A 23627-nucleotide genomic window follows, 5' to 3' on the forward strand; every position below is an offset into this window, starting at 1 on the left:
TGGATGTGAATCCTTCAGGTTGTATCATATACACCTCTTCGTCCAGCTCTCCGTTTAGAAAAGCTGTCTTCACATCCATCTGCCAGATTTCATAGTCTAGATGGGTAGCTATTGCAAGCATAATCCGAATGAATTTGAGCATTGCCACAGGAGAAAATGTTTCGTCATAGTCTATACCATAACGTTGACGATATCCCTTGGCAACCAGACGGGCTTTATAGGTTTTCACCTTTCCATCTGTGCCCCTCTTCCTCTTGAAGACCCACTTACACCCTATGGATTTTACTCCTTCGGGTGGGTCAACCAATGTCCACACATCATTGACCTTTATGGACTACATTTCGGATTTCATGGCCTCTAGCCATTTCTCAGAGTCAGGTCTCTGCATTGCATCCATGTAGGTGATCGGATCCTCATCGTTTTTATCAAGTTCGATAGGATCGCCGTCCCAGACCAAGAAACCATAGTATCTGTCTGGTTGACATGGTACTCTACCAAATCACCTTAAGAGTGCAGGAACAATGGGCTCTGGATCTGATCTAACTAAATTTGGTTTAGGTTCAGCTACTTGTGTCGGTTTTTCCACCTGCCGAAATTTCTCAAGTTCGACCTTAGAGGCAACAGTCCCTTCACTAAGGAATTCCTTTTCTAAAAAGATTGCCTTAAGGCTGACAAACACCTTTTGCTCATCAGCTAGGTAGAAATAATACCCTTTGGTCTCTTTTGGGTACCCTATGAAATTACACTTGTCAGACCTAAGTCCAATTTTGTCTGTAATTAAACGTTTAATATAAGTCGGACACCCCCAAACCCTAAGGTGCAAGAGTACTGGCTTACGTTCTATCCATAACTCATATGGTGTTTTGGTTACAGACTTACTCGATATCCTATTTAGAAGGTAACAAGCCGATTCGAGTGCATATCCCCAAAGGAAGATTGACAGACCAGCAAACCCCATCATGGATCGGACCATGTCTAACAAGGTCCGATTCCTCCTTTCAGACACACCATTATGCTGTGGTGTTCCAGGAGGAGTCTACTGAGAGAGAATCCCATTGTCCCCTAAATATGTCAAAAACTCATTGGAAAGATATCCACCTCCTCGATCAGATCGAAGAGTTTTAATACACTTTCCAGTTTGTTTTTCTACCTCATTTCAGAATAGTTTGAATATTTCAAATGACTCCGACTAATGCTTCATTAAATAGACATACCCATACCTCGATAGGTCGTCTGTGAAGTTTATGAAGTAGAAATATCCACCTCTTGCACTTGAGCTCATGGGTCCACATACATCAGAATGTACCAGACCCAAGAGTTCACTGGCTCACTCATCTTTTTCAGTAAAAGGTGACTTGGTCATCTTCTCAAGAAGACAGGACTCACAGGTTGGAAGTGATTCACAATCACCAACTTCAAGAATTCCTTCTTGAGCCAACCTGTTTATCCTGTTCTTATTGATATGACCTAGTCTACAGTGCTAAAGGTAGACTTCTGACACATTATCTATTCTAGGGTATTTACCGGAGGTTTGAACCACATTAACAGGCTGTGACAGTAAGTAAATTTCATTATCTAGTTGTCCAACAAACATTGTAACACCATTCAAAATGATATTGCAAATATTTTCTTTTATTAAAAATTGATAACCGTACATGGTCAAAAGGCCTACAGAAATAATATTTAATAAAAAGCTTGGACAATAGTGACATTCACTTAGAATTACATTACGAGAATTGATTACAAGGTTCATGATTCCTAATGCTAGAATTGGAACTTTACTTCCATCTCCAACGTTCAGGAATCTATCACCTTCATCAAATCTCCTACTGACCTGCAGACCCTGCATCAAATTGCAAATATGATAAGGGCTTCTGGTATCCAATACCCAGGCAGTAGTATCACAAATGAAAAAGTTGCAAGGTGTTATCATATAAGTACCTTACTTCTTCTTCGGCCTGTTTGGGTCTAGGGAGGCAATGTATAGAGGATAATTTCTCTTCCAGTGTGAACAGGTTTAAGGACTAAACGATAAATCCTTCTTTGTCGAGTCTAAATAGTCCTAAGAACTTCACCACAACACAGGAGTTCATTAGAAGATGACAATTTGTGATGAAAAATACCAAAATAACTTTTATTTATTTATGATTTATGTGCTAATACAATAAAGAGCACAACTATCAACAGACTGATGATTGGCTTTGGGACACTATTCCCAACAATCTCCCACTTGGCCTAAAGCCAATCAGTGCAGTATCAAATACCCTTCTTCAACTTGAAGTCGTCGAACTCCTTCACCGCAATGGCTTTAGTGAATGGGTCGGCCAGGTTCTCCTTCCTATCGATCTTCTGAAGGTCGACGTCTCCTCGATCCATGATTTCTCGGATGAAATGGTAGCGGCGCAGAATATGCTTCATCCGCTGGTGTGCCTTTGGTTCCTTCGCCTGAGCAATGGCTCCAGAGCTGTCACAGTAGAGCAGAACTGAACCAACAAGGGAGGGTGCTACTCCGAGCTCGGTGATGAATTTTCTGAGCCACACCACTTCTTTGGCAGCATCTGATGCAGTGACATACTCTGCCTTGCAAACTGAATCAGTCATTGTGTGCTGCTTGAAAATTTTCCAGCAGACAGCCCCACTATTAAGGGTAAAAATAAATTCTGACAAACTCTTGTTGTCATCGTGATCAGACTGAAAACTAGAGTCTGTAAATCCTATAAGTCTCAAGTCTGATTCACCATAAACAAGCCACTGGTCCTTAGTATTTCTTAAATACTTCAGGATGGTTTTAACAACCTTCTAGTGATTCTCCCCTAGATCAGATTGGTATCTACTCACTATCCCTAGTGAGTGTGCCACATCTGGTCGTGTACATGTCATGACGTACATGATAGATCCCACTACTGAAGCATATGAAATTCTACCCATACGCTCTCTCTCTTGAGGTGTTGTCGGACAATCCCTCTTCGAGAGAAAAATTTCATGGCCTATCAGTAGATAGCCTTTCTTGAAATTCTCCATGCTAAACCTCTTCAGCATAGTATCAATGTACGTGGACTGGGATAAGCCAAGCAACCTTTTAGATCTATCCCTATAGATCCTCATCCCTAGGATGTAGGAAGCTTCTCCCAGATCCTTCATGGAGAATTGTGATGACAGCCAAATCTTTATTCCTTGTAATGCAGGGACATCATTCTCGATTAAGAGAATGTCATCCACATACAATACAAGAAATATCACAACTGGACCATTAGCCCACTTATAAATACAGGGCTCTTCTCCATTCTTAACGAAACCATACATCTTGATCGTCCTATCAAAACGTATGTTCCAACTTCGGGATGCCTGCTTAAGTCCATAAATGGACCTCTGTAGCCTGCATACCTTAGACTCATCTGTGGATGTGAATCCTTCAGGTTGTATCATATACACCTCTTCGTCCAGCTCTCCGTTTAGAAAAGCTGTCTTCACATCCATCTACCAGATTTCATAGTCTAGATGGGAAGCTATTGCAAGCATAATCCGAATGAATTTGAACATTGCCACAGGAGAAAATATTTCGTCATAGTCTATACCATAACGTTGACGATATCCCTTAGCAACCAGACGGGCTTTATAGGTTTTCACCTTTCCATCTGTGCCCCTCTTCCTCTTGAAGACCCACTTACACCCTATGGATTTTACTCCTTCGGGTGGGTCAACCAATGTCCACACATCATTGACCTTCATGGACTACATTTCGGATTTCATGGCCTCTAGCCATTTCTCAGAGTCAGGTCTCTGCATTGCATCCATGTAGGTGATCAGATCCTCATCATTTTTATCAAGTTCGATAGGATCGCCATCTCGGATCAAGAAACCATAGTATCTGTCTGGTTGACATGGTACTCTACCAAATCACCTTAAGGGTGCAGGAACAATGGGCTCCGGATCTGATCTAACCAAATTCGGTTTAGGTTCAGCTACTTGTGTCGGTTTTTTCACCTGCCAAAATTCCTCAAGTTCGACCTTAGAGGCAACAGTCCCTTCACTAAGGAACTCCTTTTCTAAAAAGATTGCCTTAAGGCTGACAAACACCTTTTGCTCATCAGCTAGGTAGAAATAATACCCTTTGGTCTCTTTTGGGTACCCTATGAAATTACACTTGTCAGACCTAGGTCCAAGCTTGTCCGTAATTAAACGTTTAACATAAGTCAGACACCCCCAAACCCTAAGGTGCGAGAGTACTGGCTTACGTTCTATCCATAACTCATATGGCATTTTGGTTACAGACTTACTTGATATCCTATTTAGAAGGTAACAAGCCGATTCGAGTGCATATCCCCAAAGGAAGATCGACAGACCAGCAAACCTCATCATGGATCGGACCATGTCTAACAGGGTCCGATTCCTCCTTTCAGACACACCATTATGCTGTGGTGTTCCAGGAGGAGTCCACTGAGAGAGAATCCCATTGTCCCCTAAATATGTCAAAAACTTGTTGGAAAGGTATCCACCTCCTCGATCAGATCGAAGAGTTTTAATACACTTTTCAGTTTATTTTTTACCTCATTTCAGAATAGTTTGAACATTTCAAACGACTTCGACTTATGCTTCATTAAATAGACATACCCATACCTCGATAGGTCGTCTGTGAAGTTTATGAAGTAGAAATATCCACCTCTTGCACTTGAACTCATGGGTCCACATACATCAGAATGTACCAGACCCAAGAGTTCCCTGGCTCACTCACCTTTTTTAGTAAAAGGTGACTTGGTCATCTTTCCAAGAAGACAGGACTCACAGGTTGGAAGTGATTCACAATCACCAACTTCAAGAATTCCTTCTTGAGCCAACCTATTTATCCTGTTCTTATTGATATGACCTAGCCTACAGTGCTAAAGGTAGACTTCTGACACATTATCTATTCTAGGGCATTTACCAGAAGTTTGAACCACATTAACAGGCTGTGACAGTAAGTAAATTTCATTATCTAGTTGTCCAACAAACATTGTAACACCATTCAAAATGATATTGCAAATATTTTTTTTTATTAAAAATTGATAACCATACATGGTCAAAAGGCCTACAGAAATAATATTTAATAAAAAGCTTGGATAATAGTGACATTCACTTAGAATTACATTACGAGAATTGATTACAAGGTTCATGATTCCTAATGCTAGAATTGGAACTTTACTTCCATCTCCAACGTTCAGGAATCTATCACCTTCATCAAATCTCCTACTGACCTGCAGACCCTGCATCAAATTGCAAATATGATAAGGGCTTCTGGTATCCAATACCCAGGCAGTAGTATCACAAATGAAAAAGTTGCAAGGTGTTATCATATAAGTACCTTACTTCTTCTTCGGCCTGTTTGGGTCCAGGGAGGCAATGTATAGAGGATAGTTCCTCTTCCAGTGCCCCTGCTTCTTGTAAAAGAAGCACTCTGCCTGGCTCTGGTCGGGCTTGTGCTTCTTGGTCTGACCCTGTGCAGATGTCCCAGCATGTAGCTGCACCTTCTTATTCTTCTTCTTGTTCTTGTTCTTCCTTTTCTTAAAGGGTCGACGACCAGAAGAAGACCCTCCCACAACATTCATGGACTCCTTATGGAGCTGGTGGTCCTTCTCAAAGTTCTACAGCAACCCCAACAAGCCGTGGTAGTTCACTGCAGGCTTTGTCATTCGAAAATGAGTAAGGAAGGGGAGGAAGGACTTGGGCAATGAATTAAGGATCGCATCCTTACCGAGCTGCTCATGCAGGGGAAAGTCTAGTTTACTTAGGCGCTCAATCATTTCGATCATGTACAGTACATGATTAGTGACTAAGACCCCATCCCTCATTCGAGCATTGAAAATGGCACAACTAGTTTTATGCCTTCCAACGTCGTCAGGCATGCCAAAGGAGTCGTTCCACATTTGAAGCATCTCCTATGGCTGGGCGTTCTCAAACCTGCGGCTGAACTCATCATTCATTGCCGCCAGCATTATGCACCGAATGGTGGTGCGGTCATTGAGCCACTTCTGGTAAGTGTCTCGGACCGTGCCTCTAGCATTCGGGGCTGGCTCCTTTGGTGCCGGATCCGTTACTACATAAAGGATCCGCTCATGCTCAAGGACGATCTTTAATTTTTGATACCAGCTATCGAAATTAGGTCTCATGAGCTTGTCATTATCTAATAATGATCGAAACGATAGGATAGTGGCCATAGCTGCATAAAGAAAAATCAGACCTCTATGAGTACATAAATTATTAATACTAAAGACTTGGACTTTAGTCTAAAGTTTCTCTCAATATTTTTATGAATTGGTAGCCTCAATCTTCAATTCGAGGAATTACTTTAATTCCTTAGTGGGTACTAGAATCCACACAGACTACACACGAGCCCAACTTTGGTTGGTCAACCCATGTGCATCTATGGGTAGGTTCAAAACCAGTTGTTTCCCTAAACAACTTTTAGTAATTTATTTTGCCCCAAAACTTAATCAGTAGGCTTTTGCCTCCACTGAAAAGATCTGATTAGGTCCAACCATTAACATGACATGATTTGATGAATCGGACCAATAAATGATCAGGTCCGACTTTGGCCGGCCAACCTGATCACCATCAGAAAGACTCAAACCAAATTATCATACTATGAATGATAATTCCATTAGTCAATAAGCACCAAGCCTTTGGGCCTCCAATGATTATTAAACTAATGGACTCATTATCACTCACTTAATGGGAGGCTATGACTTAGTTATCACTATAACTTAATCATTTTTAGGACCTAATAATTTTTGAGGATTTTATTAAAGGATAGAAGAGAATAAATTTCCAGTCAATTTCAATTCTCCCACTGATTTCACTAAGTCAGATTAAAAAAAGATTTAATTAAAGCCGACATTAGGAGCACCTAAATCAGTCACACTGATTTACCTAATGACATGGGTGAGCCCTAATCATCAAGTGATCTAATTAAAACCTAACTCATCAGGTTGGCCAGGTAAGTGAGATCAGTGGTGGGGATATGCCATTAACTCGTCAGAGATCGAATCAATGCGAGTAGCTTCCACTTAAGAACCACTGGTCCAACTGCCGAACTTACCTTAGACACCAATCGGTTCATTAGTTTTAATTTGATCAACTTAGTAAATAGGGTTCCACCATGTAGCCATGAATTAAGTCCATCTTGGTCTAGTTAAAGACATGGACCCATTCAACTACAACTATTGGAGTTAAGTCTAGAGTGTCCTTGACCTAATCTAATTCAACTTTTGATTAGATTTGACCAATTACTTTAATTTAGTCTATTTTTTTAAGCTAACCTTAGGTCTAACCCAATTATGGACCTAATCCATCTAACCCATTGACCCATAAGTTTATGCAATTATCTTAGGTCTTAATTCATAATTCTAGACCAACTTGACAACACTTAATTCTTTTAATTAAGTATTTGAGCTGATGGGTCAGGGTTTGGTATTTCGAAAATAATTTTCACATTTGAAAGGTTTTATTTTTCTGTTCATCAAATATGTTGACTCATTTCACAAATAGATCAGCACATTTCATAAATAGCAATCCTATTGCTAATTACATAACAGAAAATAACTCAATCAAAATAAATCATGAATATTACTTTAGATCTAATCTAACACATTCATAATAAATTTTACAATTGAACCTTTATAATTAAGTTCTTTTGCTGCTTCATCTGTATGGGATATAATTACAGTGGCACCCCTACCGCCATAGGGGACCCCATCGAATGGGAGGAGAGGGCCTTTAAACCCTACTTTTCTCCTATGATCGGACGGCCATGGCAACCAACCCAATTTGATTACTTGCTACTTGGATCAAGTATATCTAAATATACCAATTTCAAAATTTAAATTTTAAATTTTAAATTTTTGAATTTCAAATTTCAAACAAATTTCAAATTTTAAATTTTTGAATTTCAAATTTTAAATTTTAAATTTTGAATTTTAAATTTGAAATTTCAACCAAATTTTAAATTTTAAATTTTAAATTTTGAATTTCAAATTTTTTAATTTTGAATTTTGAATTTAAATTTTAAAATTCAAATTTCAAATTTTGAATTTCAAACTTTTGAATTTTTGAATTTCGAACAACTTTCAAAATTCAAATTTCAAATTTTAAATTTTAAATTTAAATTTTTAGATTACAACTTAATCTACACATGAAAATTCATATATGATATCTTAGAACCTGCTCTGATACCATTTGATGCGTAATTTGAGTGCAGGGGTAAAATGGTAATTTTAAAATTTTTTCAAAATCACTATTTTACAGTGAAAATAATCAATTAATCTAATTAATTAATATATATTTACCCTACACTAGGATCTAAATATGATATATAGCATGCATGCATTTAAATTCAAAATTCGAATTCGAACAGTAAACAATTTACTGTTTTGTGTTCAGAACACAATACCTTTGTGCGGGTAGTCGATCACTGCAATCTGATCATCGTCGGGAGATTCTGATACTACAATACAGTCACACAGTGTGTCTGACCTCTACGGATCGTCCACACAAGGCTCTCGGTCTGATCGGCTCCTCACGCGTGCTAGCTCGTTATAGAGCCCTTTCGACGGTTGATGCTGATCAAACTCCTTCGATCGATGTCTGTCGATTCCATGGATACTCTAGGTCATCAGCAAACATGCTTGAGAGATAGATGATTCTCTCCCTTAAATTTGGTGGGCTCACGACACTCGTAGCTCACTAACTCACTTCCCGAACCCCAGGCTGAAACCCTAGGGAACACACTGAAAACCCTACGCCCAATTTTCTTTCTTTTCTTTCTTTTTCTCATAGAAGGTTTTGGACCTTCACCTCATGCACAAGACTTCCTCACATGCCACTTTCTTTTTCAAAAATTTTCTACACACGCCCCATCCTTCTCCTCTTTTTAAAACAACATCGAACGTGTCTTATCCGCGTGAGAAGATAAAGATAAGTGGTTACACATTTGAATTCAAATTAAATTTGCATTCAAATGCAAACCAACTCATCCCTATCCACTTGGGTGTGAGAAGAGAAGGTGCGAGGCTGCATTGTGCATAGAAAGGTTTCACGAGAAACTCTTTCTCGTGTGAGATATGGGGAGCTAAAGTAAATAGGGTCATGAAGGTGCAAGAGATAAGTTATCCATTCAAATTCAAACATGCTTTGAATTTGAATGGCTAACTAATTAATTTTATCCAAAGATTGGCACACAAGAGTGGGCGTGAGAAGGGATTTGTGTGAGAGAAAATTTATGAGAAGTTTCTTCTCGTGAATTCAAATGGGCGCAGAGATATGAGGTGGCGCAGGGATTCAAATTCAAATGGTGGTTTAATCTTAATTGAACCAACCTAATCAAAATAGGTTAAGCACAATTAGACTAAATTAAATTTAACTTAATTAGGCTTAATTAAGGTCAATAAAATCTTAATCAAATCAAAAATTGACTAAGCCCAACCCCTGATCAAATCAGGAACCAAACCATCTCGATGATTAGGTCAACTCTTAACCTAATCGGGTCAAACCCAACTGAATCCAATTCAATTGGACTTGATCCAAAAATAATTATTCAATTAAATTGAGTTAATTAGTGATCAAATCACTAATTAAATCTCTCATAAATATTGAGTCCAAATCTGATGGGCAATCGGGTATCAAAATCCATCAATATGAAACCTTGATCGAAGAGTCCCAAACCAGTAGGACTCTTGACCCTGGTACCCAAAATGTATGGGACTCATGATCAGAGAATCCTGATTCTCGATCACAGAGTTTCAGACACGTAGGACTCATAGTCCATGAATATTAGGACTCTTCATCAGCCATCAGATTAGATAGGAACCTCTAATGTGTGTGACCCCGCAGGTTCGAACCTAAGCTGGTAGCACAGGAACCAATTCCTGTACTAATCGAAGTGACCATCTAGCAATGGTACCCGACGTTCGGATAGGTCGAATAGTTACAATCGCAACATTCAGAACCTACGTGAATATGGTTACTATATAATTCATCCCTTTTGACCCCTGTGTTTAGGATGACTCGGGGTTAAACTGTCAACCCTGATTAGATCATCCGAGTCATGCTCAACTCAATCAGTCCTGTGACTCCTCACTAAGACTACTCTGGCTAAGGTTTTGCTAAATTAAAACATGACTGTACACAGCTCCTGAACTGGAATGGTCAATTCCATCTTGACACACGCACCGACAAGTCAAGTACTTGACTACACCCAGCATCTTTCCGTCACTGAATTAGAAATTCAGGTAGTCCAGTGCCTAAGTGCAGTGAGTTACTTGCCAGTCATCATGACGGTCTCAGGTCGGAGGGATAGTTATACCCATATCCCATCGGAGCAAATCTTGACAGCAGAGATAGCTCCGGAGTCGGTCACGTTTAGTGCAGATGTACCCTTACATCTCATCTGTATGCCATACCAGTATCTCCACACTCCTTAGTTAAGAGGACAACCAACCTATATGGCACACAATGACCTATGCTCGATAAATATTGTTATCCTTGGTAACAACGTATCATTTTATCGCGAACAGGTTTAAGGACTAAACGACAAATCCTCCTTTGTCGAGTCTAAATAGTCCTAAGGACTTCACCACAACACAGGAGTTCATTAGAAGATGATAATTTATGATGAAAAATATCAAAATAACTTTTATTTATTTATGATTTATGTACTAATACAATAAAGAGCACAATTGTCAACAGGCTAACGATTAGCTTTGGGACACTATTCCCAATAGCTCCTTAGGGGTTTGGTTCTGCTGCTCCTAAACATACTCTCTAGGGTAGCCTCGACAGATAAGAGCCTCAATCTCATCCTTCAGTTAGAGGCACTCCTTATTGTTATGATCATGGTTATGGTGGAAGTGACGATACTTCCATTTGTTCCATTGACTTGATGGGATCTTCATTGGCGGAGGTCAGCGAAAGTACTCCTTACCCTTGATCTCCATAAGGATTAGGACTCGAGGGGCAGTCAACGGGGTATAGCTATTGTAGCACCGAGGTGAGTCTTTGCCCTTGGCACCTTTAGTGGTTGGGAAGATTCTGTATCAACTTGAGTTGAACGTGTATCCTCCCATACATGCTTTTCTTTATTGGAGGTCCAACCTTCCTCCTGTTGACATATGATCTTGTTGCCCCAAGAATTGATTTTGATGGTCACAAACCATTTGAGAAGACTACTAATGAGTTTCTTATCCTTGGAGAATACTTTGTTGTAGTTTCAGGTAGTCCAAAAATATTGAATTTGAAAAGCTTCTTCAAAGGTGCCAAAATTGAAGATTTTGCAAGTTGGAGATGATTTTGAAGCCTTTTGGGAGTGTCAAGCTCATTCAAATTTATCTAAGAATGTTTGGTAGTATTTTGATAAGTTTCAGTACTTAAATATATGAAAATTTAGGTTAGAACAGAATGGGATGACCCATTAGGTCATCCCCTTGCAAAGGGGAGCCGGCACGCACCTGTCTTAGCTTTTGGCATGTAGTGGGGCGACCCATGGGTCGACCCCTGAGAGCTTGAGACCAAGATAGAGAGCATGATTCTCTATCTGGCCAATTGGGTCAATCCATGGGTCATGGGTCGACCCACTACGGTGCAGACGTGTGTAACGACTAATTTTCAGCTCATTAAATACATTATGTATTTAATGTATATTAAATATACTCCAACGGCTCTTAACATATTTTAAGACACTCTTAAGACTTAGTGAAGACTATAAATACTTTTTAGAGGTGAGAAATCAAGAGAACAACTGAGGTATTCAAGCTCAAATCTGAGAAAGAGAAAGAAAATCTTAGAAAGAGAAAAAGAAGCATTCAATCAGCTCACCAACCACTCTCCAGCTGCATTCAAGTGTTTAAATCATTTGAGGATGTCCAACAAAGGCATCTACTTCTTGAGTATTGTACTTTTATTATTTTATTGTGCTCATTTAAGGAGCTCTTTTGTGCTGCAAATTTTATACTCTATTCATTTGCTGTTGTACTTTGAGTTTTGAGTTTTGAGGGATTCCAAAACTCAGATAAGTTGATCCAAACCTGTAATTGGAGGGTTTGTAGGTTGGCTTGTATCTAATAAAAAAATATTCTTGCTTGGATAGTAAGGATCCATGTAATCCGACGTGTTGTAATTGAAAATCTTTTTAGTGGATTGAATTTTCAAGTTGGGACTTGGAGAGTGGATGTAGGTGTAAGGTTAGCATCGAACCACTATAAATTCTTAGTGTTTGCTATGCTTGCATATTTTCTCTTTCTTGTTGTGCTCTATACTTGTTCACTTATTAATTATGTTTGATCTTTTGTCATTGTTAATTAACTCACCTCACTGATCAAGTTGAGCACATTTCTTGTGAGCACTAATCACTAAAAATTTTAAGAGACCCAATTCACCCCTCCTTTTGAGCTTCATATCTAGGCAACAAGTGGTATCAGAGCTCGGTGCTCTAGTCCTTTCTTGATTTAACTATCAAGAGCCAAAGATCTATGGCAACCTAATTTGGTAAATCTCTAGCCGAGGGGCAATCCACCAACCGATCTTCACTTTTTCATGGATCCAATTACACATATTGAAAAGCTTGGATGAGAATATTTATCCAAGCACTTGACTATGATATGTGGAGTATTATAGTGAATGAACCTCACATACCCACTAAGTTGATTGATGTGTGTCCTCCCTAAGTCGGAAGGTGAATGAGATGAGTTTGACAAGAAAATGACTCAGCTCAATGCTAAAACCATAAATGTTCTATACTATACCTTAGATGCAAATGAATTTAGTCACATTTTCATATGTAATTCAGCTAAAGAAATTTGGGATAGGTTAGAAGTTACACATGAGGGCACAAACCAAGAAAAAGAGTCAAAAATTAACATGCTTGTGCATAATTATGAATTATTTAAAATAGAAATTGATGAGTCTATAACACAAATGTTTACTCATTTCACTGATATCATAAATGGTCTAAAGAGTCTTGAAATGTGTTATTCTAATAGTAACTTTGTGAAAAAAGTTCTTAGGTCTGTACCAAGATCGTGGGAGGTAAAGGTCACGGTGATTCCAAAAGCTAAGGACTTAAACATCCTACTTTTGAAGGAGCTGCTTGGATCTCTCATGACCCATGAGCTGACCATGAAGCAGTATTTTAAAGAAGAGACTAAAAGAAAGAAGACAATTGCCCTCAAATCAATAGCTTAAGAAGAAGAAGATTCAGAAAAATCAAAAAACAATGAAGATGATGAGGATTTGGCATTGATCACAAAAAAATTCAGACGATTTATGAAGAAAAGAAGACAAGAGATCAAGAGAAGACCACCAGTTAAGGGAGAGTCGAGTAAATAAAAGAGAAAGAACAGCCCATCATTTGTTATTAGTGTAAGAAGCTGGACCATTTTAGATTGGACTGTCCCCAGCTTAAGAAGGGTCCGAAAAAGTCTAAGAAGAAAAGGGCAATGATGGTTAGGTGGAGCAACAGTGATGACTCCACCTCAGATGATGAATCTTATGAAGAAGCCAACCTATGCCTTATGGCACATAAAAATAAACTGAAACTCAAAATGAATTTTCTTATGATAAACTGCAAGAAGTATTTCATGAGCTTTTTGATGATTTAAAGAAATTAGGATTGAAAAATAAAGATCTAAAATTGAAAAATTAAATTTTATCTAAATAAATAGAAGAGATCTCCAACAAAAATAAAGAATTAGAAATAAAATATCAAACTCTATCAAAGAAAAAGAAAGAAATTTCAAGTATAAATAAGACTTGTAAAAGAAAATCAGAACCTAAAGAAAGAAGCAACCAGATTGAAATCAATAGTTGATAGATTTATCCTAAGCTCAAATAAACTTTAAATGATTATTGATAATCAAATAGCAGTATATGATAAAGCCGATCTTGCTTATAATACTCTCAGAAAATAGAAATTTTTGAAAAATATCTTTGTAAATGCATCCATGAACAAATTGTCAAACATTACATATTTTAAATATGGCAAGGTAGGACATAAAGCTTATGCATGCTTGTCAAATAAATTTATTAGTACAAATGTTAAAAAAATATAGGTTCCAAAAGAAATCATTGTGACTAATCCCGAAGGACTCAAGTTAGCTTGGGTACCTAAAGTTAAAACTTGATTTTATGGGTGTATGTCTTGTATCCCAAGCAATGAAGCAAAAGTAATATCTTGATAGCGGGTGCTCAAAACACATGACCAGTGATAAGTCTCAATTCATCACCTTGGAGGCTAAAAATGGAGGGATGGTCACCTTTGGAGATAATGGTAAAGAAAAGATCATCGGCATAGGTAACATTGGTATCACTCCCTCCACTTGTATTGAAAATATTTTGCTCGTAGATGGTCTTAAACATAACCTATTAAGCATTAGTCAATTATGTGATAAAGGTTATAAAGTAGTTTTTGAATCATCCATATATATTGTAACTAGTCCTTTTGATGATAGCATTAGGTTCATTGGACATAGGTATGGCAATATTTATATAGTAGATTTGGATAATCTTTTCATGCAAAACATGCAATGTCTTGTGGCTATGAATGCTAAAATCAATGAGACTAATTGGCTTTGGCACCGTAGGTTTGCACATATTAGTATGCATACACTATCTAAAATTATTAAAAAGAATATGATTTTTGGTTTGCCAAAGATAAATTTAAAAAAAGATAAAATTTATGATGCATACCAATTAGGTAAGCAAACAAGAGTTTCTTTTAAACCTAAGAATATAGTTTCAACTTCTAAACTTTTAGAACTTTTACATATGGATTTATTTGATCTTACAAGGACAACTAGCTTAGGAGGTAAAAGATATGATTTTGTGATTATCGATGATTTTTTGCATTTTATTTGGATCTTGTTTTTAGCATCTTTAGATGAAGTATTTGCAGCTTTTTCTAAGTTTTGCTAAAAAATTTCAAATGAAAAAGGTTTACCAATTATTTCAATTTGTAATGACCACGGTATCGAATTTGAAAACAAGGATTTTGAAAAATTTTGTAATGAAAAAGGCATAGATTATAATTTTTCTGCACCTAGGACACTCCAACAAAATGGAAGAGTAGAAAGCAAAAATAGAACTCTTGAAAAAATGATTCATACCATGCTATGTGAGAGCAATCTCTCAAAATATTTTTTGGACAGAAGCTATCAACACAGCATATTACATCCTAAACTATACTTTAATAAGATCAATTTTAAAGAAAATACCTTATAAATTATGGAAAGATAGAAAATCTAACATAGGATATTTTCATATTTTTGGTTGCCGTTGCTTTATTTTAAATAATGGTAAAGATAGCTTAGAAAAATTTGATGCTAAATCTGATGAAGCTATCTTCATTGGCTATTCCACTTTTAGTAGAGCTTTTAGAGTTTTCAATAAGAGAATTCTACTAGTGGAAGAGTTAATTTATGTAGTTTTTGATGAGGCTAATGATCTTCCATCAAGGAAGAGAGAGGGTGCTGATGATGCGGGTATCATAGAAGAAGGAATGAAAGAGCTCACCATTAAAGACTCAAATGAGTGAAACAAAGACCAGCTGGAAGAAAAGCATGAGGATGAGAGCATCAATGATCAAAATATTCAAGAACAATCTCGAGGTACAAGTGATTTTCCAAAGGAATGGAGGTATATCTATAATCATCCCAAAAAATTAATCATTGGTGATCCGACACAATGGCTAAAAAATCGATCTTCTCTTAGAGATGTATATAATTATGTAGATTTTATTTCTCACTTAGAACCTAAGATAATAGAAGAAGCTGAACAGGATCATAATTGGATTAATGCTATGCAAGAAGAGTTAAACTAGTTTGAAAGAAATAATGTATGGACTCTTGTTGCTAGACCTAAAAACCATCCAATAATTGGAACAAAATGGGTATATAGAAATAAACTAGATAAAGATGGTAATGTAATTAGAAATAAGGCAAGACTAGTTGCTAAAGGATATAACCAACAGGAACGAATTGATTTTGATGAGACATTTGCACCTGTTGCTAGATTAGAAGCTATAAGAATGTTACTTGCTTATGCATGTTTCATGAATTTTAAATAATTTTAAATGAATGTTAAAAGTATATTTCTAAATGGTTATATTGATGAAGAGGTATATGTAGAGCAACCTCCAGGCTTTAAAAATCATAAATATCCAAACCATGTATTTAAATTAAACGAAGCTTTGTATGGTTTGAAACAAGTCCTTAAGGCTTGGTATGAAAGACTAAGTAAGTTTTTATTAGAAAATAATTTTTCAAGAGAAAAAATAGATACAACTTTTTTTATAAAAAAAAAAGATGAAGAGATACTAGTTATACAAATATATATTGATGATATTATATTTGGGTCTACTAATGAAGCTTTGTGTCAAGAATTTGCCAAGCTTATGCAAGGAGAGTTCGAGATGAGCATGATGAGAGAACCCACATTCTTTCTCAAACTCTAGATCAAGCAAATAAAGGAAGAGATCTTCATCACCCAAAGCAAGTACACAAGAGAATTATTAAAAAAATTTGGGATGGAGAGCTCCAAGAGTGTAAGTACTCCTATGATCCCTTCCTGTAAATTAGATAAGGATGAATATGGTAAGTCTGTTGATTCAAAACTTTATAGAGACATGATAGATTCTTTGTTATATCTCACTGCCAGTAGATCTGATATAATGTTCAGCATATGTATATATACTAGATTTCAGTCTAACCCTAAAGAATCACATTTGAATACTGTTAAAAGAATATTCAAATACCTAAAAGGAACACAAAATCTAAGACTCTAGTTTTCTAAGCAATCTTCTATAGATTTAATAGGTTACTTAGATACTGATTTTGCTGGATGTAGATTAGATAAAAAAATATACTAGTAAAATTTGTCAATTTCTAGAAGTCAACTTAATCTCTTGGTTTAGTAAGAAGCAAAATTCGATGATATTGTCTACGGTTGAGGTCGAGTTCATTGCAACTAGAAGTTGCTGTGCTCAAATCTTATAGATTAAGCAACAGCTCATAGATTTTGGGATTGAACTTAAAGATATTTCTATAAGATGTGACAATACTAGTGCCATTAATTTGATTAAGAACCTAATCCAACATTTTAGGTCAAAATATATTGAGATTAGACATCACTTTATAAGGGAACATATTCAAAATAATGATGTAATGCTTGAATATATAAATACTGAGATACAATTAGCTAACATATTCACTAAAGCATTAAATAAAAATAGATTTTATAAAATTAAGAGGGAATTAGGCATCGTAGATTCTTTTGCTTGATCTCTCATCATGGTTCTTCTCTTAAAATCTTTCTAAAATTTTTTTACTTCATCATCTTAAATTTAGATGGCATCTATTTTTTATTTGAGGTCTGTTTTAAGTCAATTAAAAATCATCAGAGTTATTCAGATATGATCTTGGATTTTTCTTTGTTAAATTTTTTCATCGAAAAATCATACCAAAATTTATTTGAGCTCTACAAGATCATCTTAAGTCGACTCAAGTCTTTTTCAATTTTTTTCCTTCAATTTTTCTCTTATTTTTGAATTTTTTTCTGCATCGCCTGAACCAACCCTGAATGAGATATCCCAATTGTCGGGTAAACGGGTTCATAAGGTATGATTGTGGGTCGATCTGTTTAACTTTTCTTTAAAATCCCAAAGGAGCTGACTCATCTATTGTTCATCTTCCTTCATCTTTGTCTCAAAATAAAGCCCCTCTCCAAGCTTTCCATCAGCCATAAATCCCTAAATTCAACCTTCAATTAGCCTAAAAATCCTTAGAATCTACCATAAAAACTTGGGTAGACACTTTCTCTTGGCCGATTCATGATCAAAACTCATTCTTTCTTAATCTTAATCGAACCCTTCAAACCCTCCTTTCAAAAATCTTGAACGTAGACCATCCATCTCTAAATCCCTCATTTCTCTTCATCCCCATTATCCTTTCACCCTCTATTCCTCTCTTGACTGATTCCTTGGCTCTCACTGTACCAAATGGCTCTCAAGATGCGGCTACCCTAAAGAAGAAAATCTGTGAGGCCACTAGTAGAAGAAAAAAGAAGAATGAGGGTGGCTCAGTTCCCAGCTCAAGCCTCTCCTCCCAAGACTCCAAGTAAGGTTCCTCTTTCTGTCAGAAAAGTTGCTTTAGGGAGGAATATAGATTTTAATTTCTTAAGAAGAAATAGTTTTTCAATTGGAGAAAAGATAGCTAAACAAGGATGGAGGTTCTTCTATCGCTTGTCTGAGTTAGTGTACATAGACTTAGTTAAGGAATTTTACTCAAACCTAGTGTTTAATGATGGAGTTCTAAGATCTGTTGTAAAGGATGTTGAGATTGTCTTGAATGCTGCAAAGTTGGGTAGATTGCTTCAAATGCCTTGTGAGGGAAGCTGTCTTGATGAGCTTCCTAGGAAAGAGGATGGACTTAGATCCATCCTAGAGAGAGATGATGTTGAATATTTCATGAAGATAGAGGCAAAAGACTTGAGTGTGGAGATGAGACTACTCCACCACATGATCTCTAGGATCTTCTTCTCTAGAGAGGAAAGATATGACCTGATGACTGGATGGGATATATGTCGATGCACCATGTTATATCTGAGTCTCCACTGAATCTCCCATCTCTGATGATTGATGCCATGAGGGAGGCCTTGAATAGATCCAAGGCTTCCTTATGGAATGGCCCTGACAGTTGTTTTTAGATAGTTTGGTGTAAGTTTTGAGGGAGAGGCTGTGTGCAGGCTGTTGAACACTGACACTTACAATGATCATTCTCTTCGACGTATGGGTTTCATTAGAATGGATGGTCATTGGATCAAGGGTCGAGGTGTTGTAGTTATGGAGGAGGAGAAGGAGGAGCGTACTGAGGGGGAGGATCCCTCATCACCACTTGAGCCCAGGTCAAGCCCTGATATTCATTTTGTGTCGGAGCCTGAAGCAGATCCTTCAGTTAGTGCACCTCTATCTATAAGCCATGCCGTGCCATCATCATCTAAATTGGAGGAGGATGAGATGGGATTGCTAGCTGAGTGGGTAGAAGGCATTCTTTCCATCTAGTAGCAGTAGTTCCAGGAGTAGCTTCTTCAGCAGTTCCAGCAGTTTCAGTAGCAGATCATTCAGCAGATGCAGCAACAGCAGTATCAGCCTCCTCAGTTGAGCTCATTCTCTGCTTCCTCATCGAATTTTTCAGTTGTGCTACATATCTCTTCTTTAGTACAGTTGTTGACTGACCTGAGCTCCAGATTGGAGAGTATGGAGAGCTCTATGCTCAGATTCAATGGCAGATTTTTTCGATATAGAGAGGGAGATCAGACTAGTCTTGGCTTCACTGTCAGCAGGAGTGAGCACCTCGAATAGCTCCTCATCTCAGTTAGTTGATCTTGCTCAGAAGATAGAGAGACTTCTTGGCCTGCTCAGATCGACACTTGAGTTGATCTAGGCTGATATTAGAAACTCGAGGGATTTTGTTTCATTTGATCTTGAGGGGCTTAGAGTTTCAATGAGAGGTGTCTTATCTCATCTAGATGTCATTAGGACTCAGCTCCAGTTCAGACCCTCTGTATCCATTGAGCCTACTCTTGTTCAGCCTATCGCCTTCCATCTCCCGACCTCTTCTACTCGGACCAGATCATCCAGTCGAGGTCGAGAGAGATGTGGTCATGATTCTACTTCAGAGTCATTCTCTCATTTTGTTCCTTCTGATCACGAGCCTGATGCTTAGTCTCCCTGATCATGATTATGCTGTTTTGTATTAGCTGCTTTAGGTCTCATACTACTAGTTGTATGAGAACCTTATAGATATGTATGGTAATGTATGAATGTATTGTGACTTGATCATGTACTTGACTTTTGTAACCTCCTATTTTATTGTATTTAAATGAGGTTATCTATTATTACCTTTTATGTTGTTAACTTATGATTATGACTTCTTAGATATTTGTGAATGAATTTTTATTCAATTAAAAGTTACTCTAACACCTGCTGTAGGACCGTAGCCCATAACCTACTTCTCTCACTTATTAAAAATTTTACTATTTATAAACTCTCTTTAATCTATTTTAGATGATGTCAAAAAGGGAGAGAAATAAGAAAGAAAGAAAGAGGGAGTTTTTACAGTTTTTACAAGTTGGTTATGTGACTAAAAAGAGGGAGAGAAAGAAAGTAAGTATTTTTATAAAATAGTTATTTTATCTTTTCACATAAGAAAGGGGGAGAATTTTGTTTTTAAAAATAAATTTTGATAAAATTTTGATATTTCACAAGCAATTTTCAGCAAAAATGGGAAAGCATGGTTTAAAACATCATAACTTGCTGATAGTGTGAAACTCATAATTCTCTATAACTTGGGTTCAATCTTTGGCATGTTCTCTTAACTTTCAAGTGCTTTAAAAACTCAACCTTTTGTGCTTTATTGATCTCTCTTTGTGAACACTCAAATATTTTGTCATCATCAAAAAGAAAAAGATTGTTGTCCCAAAAATTGATTTTGATGGTCACAAACTATTTGAGGAGACTACTAATGAGTTTTTTTATCTTTGAAGAATACTTTGGTGTGATTTCAGGTAGTCCAAAAATATTGAGTTTGAAAAGCTTCTTCAAGGGTGCCAAAATTGAAGATTTTGCAAGTTGGAGATGATTTTGAAGTCTTTTAGGAGTGTCAAACTCATTCAAATCTATTTAAGAGTATTTGATAGTATTTTGATAAGTTTTGATACTTAAATGTATAAAAAATTAGGTTGGAATAGAATGGGATGACTTATTAGGTTAACCCCTTGCAAAGGAGAGCCGGCACACACCTGTCTTGGCTTTTGGCACGTAGTGGGGCGACCCATGGGTCGACCCCTGAGAGCTTGAGATCAAGACAGAGAGCATGGTTCTCTATCTGGCTAACTAGGTCGACCTATGGGTCGACCCATTGCGGCGTAGACGTGCGTAATGGCTAGTTTTTAGCCCATTTTTGATATATTTAATGCATATTAAACATATTTCAATGGCTCTTAACCGATTCTAAGATACTCTCAAAACTTAATGAAGACTATAAATACTTTTTAGAGATAGAAAATTAAGAGAACAACTGAGGCATTCAAGCTCAAATCTGAGAAAGAGAAAGAAAATCCTAGAAAGAGAAAAAGAAGCATTCAATCAGCTCACCAACCACTCTTCAGCTGCATTCAAGTATTCAAATAATTTGGAGGTATCCAACAAAGGCATTTACTTCTTGAGTATTATGCTTTTATTATTTTATTATGCTCATTTAAGGAGCTCTTTTATGCTGAAAATTTTGTACTCTATTCATTTGCTATTGTACTTTGAATTTTGAGTTTTGGGAGATTCCAAAACTCAGATGGATTGATCCGAACCTGTAATCGGAGGGTTTGTGGATTGGCTTGTACCCGAGAAACAAACGTTCTTTTTTGGACAGCAAGGATCGGTGTAATCTGATGTGTTGTAATTTAAAATCTTTTTAGTGGATTGAATTTTCAAGTTGGGACTTGAGAAGTGGATGTAGGTGCAAGGTTAGCACCGAACCACTATAAATCCTTAGTGTTTGCTGTGCTTGCATATTTTCTCTTCCTTATTGTGCTTTATACTTGTTCACTTATTAATTGTATTTGATCTTTTATTATTGTTAATTAACTCACCTCACTCATCAAGTTGAGCACATTCTTTGTGAGCATTAATCACTAAAAATTTTAAGAGACCCAATTCACCCCCCCTCTTGGGCTCCATATTTGGGCAACAGATCCAACCTTTTTTGGCCTACATATATTTGTGGGCCTGGGCCAGGAGGTCGGTGTAATCTCTTGGATGCATCTTATTGGGAGAATAGATGAGGCACTCATTGTAGAGGCCTATCTTTAAAGCTGACATGGCGAAAGCTTTATCTAGGTTGCATACTTTTAGGTAGCCACATTGAAGCATGCCACGTAGTAATGTAAAGATTCTTTCTTCATGGTGGATGTAGAAGAGACTGTCTGAGATCCTCAGGTAGACTCAGTTGTTTGCAAAATGAGCAATGAACTGATATCTAAGTTGCTCGAAGGAGGAGATGGACTTTGGTTGAAGCCCAAAGTACTAGGTCTGCACTGCCTTCTTCAAAGTTGTTGGAAAGATGAGGCAGATGAGGACGTTCGAAGCACTCTAGAGCATTATAAGGACCTTGTAGCCCTCCAGATGATCGAGGGGGTTGGTGGAGTCATCATATTCTACCATTGGCATCCTGAAGTGACTGAAGATTGGTTCTTGGAGGATGGGGTGGATGAAGTATGGTCGGAAACTAAAGTCGAAGACTTCGTTATTCCCTTCGCCACCAATTTGGACCTCAACGAGTCAGTGTTCGATGTCATAAATCTTTCACTCAAGATCTCCATCCCAACAAGATTGTTCTAGCTGAGGAGTAACCTAGCATCGAGTCCCCATCGAAAGTAGGAGATCATTGGTGTCGTCGACAGTGGTGGACCCACAGCGGGAGGGTGGTCATCGATCAAGGGAGACCGATCGGTGCATCCCTTGGGGAGGATTCTTTAGGACTGGAGATTGGTCTTGATGACTGTGCTGAGATAACACCACCTAGGGAGTAGGCTGAGGTAGCTGCTGCTACTCTATGGCATGCTGTAGATGTTAGATGGTGTTCATTAGGGCTTGGACCTAGTGGACTAGATCGTTAAATCGCTAAGACTCTACCATCATGGGCAGTTGCCCCGATTCCACCAATTTGTGAGAGGTGGATGATTGGATGGATCCATCCCAACCTCACCAAGTTGACAGTCGGCAGGAAGTGGAGAAGCGACGCGGCATACTCTCTTAAGCTGGGTTGTTGGATCCTTCCTCTAGTGCTATATCTATTGCGTCAAGGCTCCGGGGATGTTGATGTGGCCAAAGATGGAGGGAGATCCAGACACTGAGATATCGAGACAGACCTACAAAAGAAGTCCACTCACACCAGAGGTGGGGCCTTCAGTGGAGGGCTCTTTGATGCTTAAGTCAACCAGAGCTTAAGCATAGATAAAGAGAGTATGAGGGCTGAGAATGGATTAGATTGGCTTATCAGAGCCTGACTAAGGATCCCCTCATTTTCTTCTTATATAGGGAGATGCCAAAATTTGTTATTCCTAAACCCATAGATTGTTAGGCCTAGGGTCACAGGTGGTTAGTCATGGGTGTTTGTTTTATCCACATAGCCACGTTTCGAGAGTTGGTTAGGAGATTCCAACATATTGTCCATGTGGTCCAATGAGTCAATGGATTGAGGCCAACTCATTGTCGAGGTGCCATCCCAATCAGATCCATATTGATATAGGTCGTAAGATCTTTGTTAGGACCATCGTGCACCTGCATGGACCTATGGAGATCTGTGACAAAGTCCTCTGCAATAGTCCATGGTGAACTGGACTCTCTACGGATAGCAAATGCCATTTCCTAGACTGCTACGCAACTTGAACCCCGTAGCAGTGACCTAGTCTGCATCTCCCTCACTTCTAGGGATCTGGGATGCACCTTTAGATCTAATCTTTCACTTTCAAGACCCTTGGAATCAGGGCTAGAAATGTGCTATCTTGGAGGTAGCAGATCTGGACTAGAACCAATGATGAGGAAGAGTCCTTGTTGG

The sequence above is a fragment of the Elaeis guineensis genome, chromosome 6 (assembly GCF_000442705.2).
Source record: "Elaeis guineensis isolate ETL-2024a chromosome 6, EG11, whole genome shotgun sequence".
NCBI lineage: Eukaryota > Viridiplantae > Streptophyta > Magnoliopsida > Arecales > Arecaceae > Elaeis > Elaeis guineensis.